Genomic DNA, 6,232 nt, shown 5'->3' on the forward strand with positions numbered 1-6,232 from the left:
AGTGCTGAGCCCTCTGCAGGGGTATCTGGTACAACTCAGTGAACCAGTTAGAGTGGGGAATCAGAAACTAGCTCTGGGGAGGCCAGGCTTGGTTAATGAAAAGAGGGAGAAAAGAAGTGAGCCTGGAATGTTCTTAGACTCTTGGGCAGAGTACCAAGTAAAAAAATAGGTGGTGATCATTGAAAGAAGAACCAAGCCTAAGATTTTTTCATAGTAAAGATATAAGGTCTGCACCAAAGGAGGCCAAGACCATGTCAGTGTTTGAAATGGGAAATCTAGGAAGGGGCACTGGGGACATCCATTGCTGTAGAGATGCTCAGTGCTTCCATGTAAGGGCATTGTTGATACCTCTGGATCAAAGCATTCAATATGTTTGTAAAGAGTTTTTCTAATTCCTTTAATATAGCATATTAAGATGAACATGGTATCAGAAAGTGCACCAAGACAAAAATATCTCTATTGTATGACACATGACTGCACGACATTATTCTAGCTCTCTGTATTTATTACTCTCAAAATAAATTGAAAAAATAACAAATATAAATATTTTAAATAACCAAGCACTACTTCTCTCCTTCCTCTCCCTCCCATCTCCCCCACTGTGGTAGAAGCCATAACCCAGGTGACTCTCATGTTGTGAGGTTAAGAGAACTTCCGAGACAGGGACAGGACAATACTATTTAGGTGATCTGCCAGAGTGATAATCTGCAAAGAGCAGTTGTTACTCGTAGTGCTTCCACTGCCATCACCATCCAGCACACTCACCTGCTCTATATGGTAACATGGTTTTCATAAGTTATATTAAACTATGTGTCATTAAGTTATGCTGGTCCAAGGACTTGCTTCCCCCCACCTCACTTGTGTGACAGCAGGAGAAACATGATGCATCCCACGAGAATCAGGATGTGGCCTTGGGCTCACATTTAACCTCAAGCTGTTAAATCTCCTGAGTTTCTGCTCCTCAACTGTAGAATGAGAATGACAAGGTAGTTACAGTTCAAGGAGCTAACAGATGCAGATCCCTTAGCATAGTGCCCTCACTAGTGCCTTAGACTGTCATTCTTTGAATAAAGTAGTATTCAAAATGGCTAAATTAAATTTCTCTATCGAAAATAAATATTTTGAAGAAAATAAAAACCTATGTAAAATTTTCCTAGTCAGGAAAATTAGATTCCAAAAATAGAGAATAATTTTCAGAGAGGGAAAATTATTAGAAAGAAGGTAAGGGGAGTACTGTGTATGAACAGACTGAAATGTAGTACAGTTTTTTCTAGGGTTTATTAATGCAACTCAAGGCCATATATACATAACAATTATGGGATAATGGAGGCTTTACTTCAAGAGCAGCAAGGGAATTCAGATAGGACTATTAAAAATATTAAGGAAAAGAGTAGGCTTAGGCTGAATTTTATTATCAGTGAATTAGAACATTTTATTTCAGAAAGGTGACTAATGATAAAACCACTCTCTTTGCCCTTTAAAAAATCACAAAATATAACTTCAATTCATATATACACATCAAACCACATGAGAGTAAGAACATTTATAAGTTGTGTGATGGGATTTGACATGGAAGAAATCCATACACTGTTATTTTGCCAACCACAGGCACAGCATACATCAACACATTCTTGGCAGTGACAGTGCTGTGATATTAGGGACAAGAGGATCATACCCACCCCATCACTGGACTTCTCTAATGACAGATCAGAATAATCACCCATCTTCCCAGTGGACAACAGTATAGGGAGTATACATTTTTTTTTTCACCAATGCAGTCTCATTTGACTATAGTTCATTTCATTTTAAACCTATGAAAGAAACTGAATGAGGCCTTCAAGGAACTGGGTGTCTTGCCCAGAACAGCAGAGAAAGTTACTAGTGGAAGCTGGTTCCAGTTTCCTTCTCAAGATCCCCTGTTCTGGCCATTGTAGACCACTAATAGTGAACTTGAAATGAGCAGGAGAGTGTGAACTATGTCATTTTAATTATCATAGTAAAAACATAGTTGACAGAAGTCAGGCTGGTGGAGATGACTTGGAGATTGGGGCGGGGGAGAAGAAGAAAGTGTCAAGGAGTTAGCACACTTATTTTACAAAGTTTAATGTCAAGGGAGTGTATTGAAAGAAAATGGAACTAGAAATAAAAAGATATGTTATTTAAAGTTAGAATTACTGATAGAAATGATAGAAATAGTAATATAATTCTCAAATATTTCAAAGGGCAAAAAAGTGAAGGGGTTGGTTGCAGGTCAGCCAGATTCTCTACATCTCCAGCAGAATATGGGTTGATAGATGGATGAAGCATATTGGTAGTGACCCACAGAGATAAAACACATTATTTAGAGTTATGGAGGAATCTCACAGAACAATTACCAATAGAAAGAGTGCAAAATTTCTGCAATATGATTCTGGGCTATGAAGCCATCTGGGAAAAACTTACTTTATATTATAAGTCCATTTTAATATTTAATTTTTAACTATACATGTGCAGTATCTTTTAAAAAATGACATAGAACCAATTTGCTATTTTTGTACAGAAAGATTTCCTGTGCTCTCAAAAGAACATTTTAATGAAAAAAATCCTATGGAAATTATCAATAATATGCTTGTCATTTCTGACTGCCAAGAACACCACTGCTCACACTTTTTAGTTTTAAAATATATGTTTTATTATTATTTAGGTATAGTAAGGCCAACAGAGCAGGATAGACAGCCACTGTAAAGATGATTTGTTACAATTCTCAGAGGAGGGGGCTCTCCTTACAGAGTTACATGGGTAAGCACCAAGGTGGGTCAGGAGGCAGTGGAGGAGGGGGAAACGTAGGCAAGAGCCTTTCTCGTGGTTTCCATGGGAAGGGGATTTAAAGGCAAGGTGAACAGATTTAGGATTGGCAAGGTTGAATAACTTCAGTAGGTTCTAGAGCATAGTGGCTGTCCATAGTTTTCTAGTACCTGGCCCTGGGTGATTAGAGTAGACGGATTTTGGTCTAGAGTGTAATAGTGGGATAAAGTAGGTGGTTGGAGGTATGGGCTCTGGATGTTACATTTGCATCGCATCTCATTGGTTTGCATTTCACAGACATGCTCAAAGGTAAGTTGTTTACTATTGTGTCTCTAGGGATTGACTTACTCTGGGATAGGCAATCATTCGAGTCAGAAAGGCCCTAACATGCCAAAAGCATCAGAGTAAAAAAAATAAAAGAAATGATTGATACATCTTTTAAAATAGTTTTTTTTTCCTGTCAACAAGAAAAATCAGTGTCCATTACCTGCATCAGTAAAAAAATATTTTAATGAAATTACCTATGGTTAGATATTGCCACAATGGGTAGGTTAATGGCTCACCAAGGCCATCAGTCTATTAACCAGCATTGACAAGTAGTGATAAAATCTTCTGTTGATACTTCTGCTATTTGCCCAACATTTTCCATCCTGTCTGCCTCTAGCCAGAGCAACACATGGAGCCCATCAGTGTGCAGTGCATCCTCAAAATGAATAATGCTGCTGGTCTCCACTCCTTACACAGCAAGCAACCTTCTAGCTTGAATTTAGTCAACCCAGAAAAGGAAAATATGCCAGTATTTGTCCAGGGAAATATGATACATCTCATACAATACTAATAATTGATGTTATAGTTATCTATTAACTTCTGTGCTTTTGAATAGCATGGTCAAAGTCCTACTCCCAACCGTTTCCAAGCCCTGTTTTTGGACCTCATACCAGTTGTCCCCATTAAGCTTCAGAGCCATGTCCCATGTTTTATTTGGGCACTCTCATGTTAATAATTATTTCAATCAATTATTTGACAGTAAAGTAAATAGATAAATACTCAAAATAGAAAAATAGAGTGTGAAGACCCCAAATAAGACAAGAGAAGCAGAGTGACAGTCTTTGCTTTGGGTCTACCTAGCTTGGGTAATTCATAACACAAATACAAGAGTCCTCTGCTGTTAAAAATATCTGGAACCTGCTATCACTCTTCATTTTTCCAAGTGAATGTTTGGCAGAAATCTTCCACATTATTTATTTAATAATTTGTTAAAAAATTATAGTTTTACAGCTGAGTGGTTTGATTACTTTTTGTTTTCTCTGAGAATCAAGTACATAATCGGGATTGATTTTTCTGATGGATGCTGTGTGGATGATTAGGATTTTGATGAATGCCCCCCAATTTCAGTGTGCAGGAGACTTGTTTTGGAGACTTACCTGGCTCCCTTTTCATTAGCTGGCATCCCCCCTCTTCTGGTCCACTGTCCAGTTTTCATAGCTCTTCCATGGAAAAGTTTAAGGGAAGAATGTAAAGACCAGTGTGACTCTGTCAGGTACAAATGGGCACAGGGAGCTGCTCATGTAGGGGCTACTGGCTGCCTAGAAAACATGAAATACAGTGAGTTTGCAACAAGAAAGTTCTGACAAACAATGGCCTCTTCTAATCATAAACAAACAATTTATCCACTGAAGATATCATATGGCCCAAAGAGTCAGAGAACTTTTACATAAATAATCTATATGGTGTTAGATTAAAGAGGAGAGAGGATTCCAAGATAACTGCAGAGTTATAGCTAAATTATGAAGCAATCAATCTGAATGTCCAACTTAAACACAGCTGAGCAGGAGTATTATATCCAAGGACTTATAGAAGGAGCTACACAGAGACTGGTAAGAAGGGCAAAGATGCTAAGAGAGCTGGCCCCTGCACACATGTTGCAGCAGCTGAGAAGCTGGAGAAATATATCAGGTGTAAAACTCCCCCCAGGAGAATTGGTCTTGACCCTATGCAGGGATCCCCAACCCAGAGCAACAGAGATGGAAAGAGGAGCCCACATAGCATCTGGCGGTGAAAATCAGTGGGTATTTAGTCTGCCATGTTTGAGAAGGGAGTCTGCTAGAGACCCAGAGGCCACCTTCCTGGGCAGTACACTGCCCTGTCCTCCGCTTACTGATAACACCATTCTGTTGTGCTTGGGTCCTGTAGGAAGGTCTGCTGGCTGTATCCAGCATGAAACTTTGGGATCTCACCTAGCCAAAACCCACTGTACAGTCTTTCTTTTGGGAAGCTCCGGAGGAAGACCAAGAAAAAACAGGGGGAGGCAGAGTAGCTAACAGATGGAGGTAGACCTCAGGCAGTCTGGGACCTTTTATATATCTGCCCCCAGCTCTAAGTTGGTGGACTCTGACCTTGATACACAGACTGGCTCCTACCATAATCATTCAGGCCCAGTAGATGCAGCCAAAAACAGTGAATAGTGTGGTAGTTTCAGAAAGGTAGCTCAAGGCTGATTACACACAACATTTATCATAGACCTGAACCTAAACCATGCAAATGTGGAGGCAGAAGCAACACAATCAGTAGTGCACTTTAGACCACAACAGAGCTCAACCCAAGTAACCTCACAAGTGACCCAAAGGTGTATTCTGGCAGGAACCAGACCCTGCTGGAAAGAACTTTGGTACAAGAGGCAGTCCTTGCACAATGATGATTGCACAGTGACTCATAGATAGAGATCGAGTGCTTGCTTCAGCAACACATATACTAAAATTGGAATGACACAGAGAGGATTAGAATGTCCCTTGCACAAGGATGACACACAAGCTCATGAACTGTTCCATATTTTAAGGAGTTCTAGCCAATATGGATGAGTAGGTAGAAATGTTTCACTTCCTCACATAACCAAAAGAAGGATAACAAGCAATCTACAAACAATAAACCATAAGTGCCAGAAAATCACGGAACTCCAACAACCAAGGAGTTAAAGAAGGCCAGCAAAGGGAAGGAAAATGGAGACAGAAAGACACTTTGCTTGGGAGAGAGGGTGCATGATGCAAATGATGGTTTGTTGAGTTGTATACTTGACACCTGTATTGGTGTTGTGAACCAATGTCACCCCAATAGATTCTATTTTTAAAAAGGGAGAGATAAAGAAAGAGTGTCTGGGAATTGCAGCTTTCCACCTCTCCATTCAGCCTCCTGCCTGAGACAATACTGGTCCAGACTCACTCTGCAGGTGTGGACTATTTGCTAGTGATTCTGGGGGACATGGAGAAACCCTGCCTGGTTGCTCAGACTACAAAGGAAAGTCCGGAGTTGGGCTGCATACTTTCACTAGCTAGACTCTCCCACAGGTTAAAGCATCAGCATAAATACCACCATTGCTACCCATTGGAGACACAATGGGAAGGGAATGCCCTTGTTTCTTAAAACTGAAATATGCCCAAGTGAGATCCAGACA

The 6,232-nt window shown here is 40.0% G+C and overlaps 1 non-coding gene across 1 annotated transcript; it reads left to right on the forward strand.

Moving 5' to 3' along the window:
- The first annotated feature begins 5,511 nt into the window (after positions 1-5,511).
- LOC114498215 lies at positions 5,512-5,618 on the forward strand. Its single transcript, XR_003684661.1, has one exon. It is a non-coding gene; the product is annotated as a U6 spliceosomal RNA (small nuclear RNA).
- The last annotated feature ends 614 nt before the right edge of the window (positions 5,619-6,232 follow it).

The sequence above is a fragment of the Phyllostomus discolor genome, chromosome 5 (assembly GCF_004126475.2).
Source record: "Phyllostomus discolor isolate MPI-MPIP mPhyDis1 chromosome 5, mPhyDis1.pri.v3, whole genome shotgun sequence".
Classification (NCBI taxonomy): Eukaryota; Metazoa; Chordata; class Mammalia; order Chiroptera; family Phyllostomidae; genus Phyllostomus; species Phyllostomus discolor.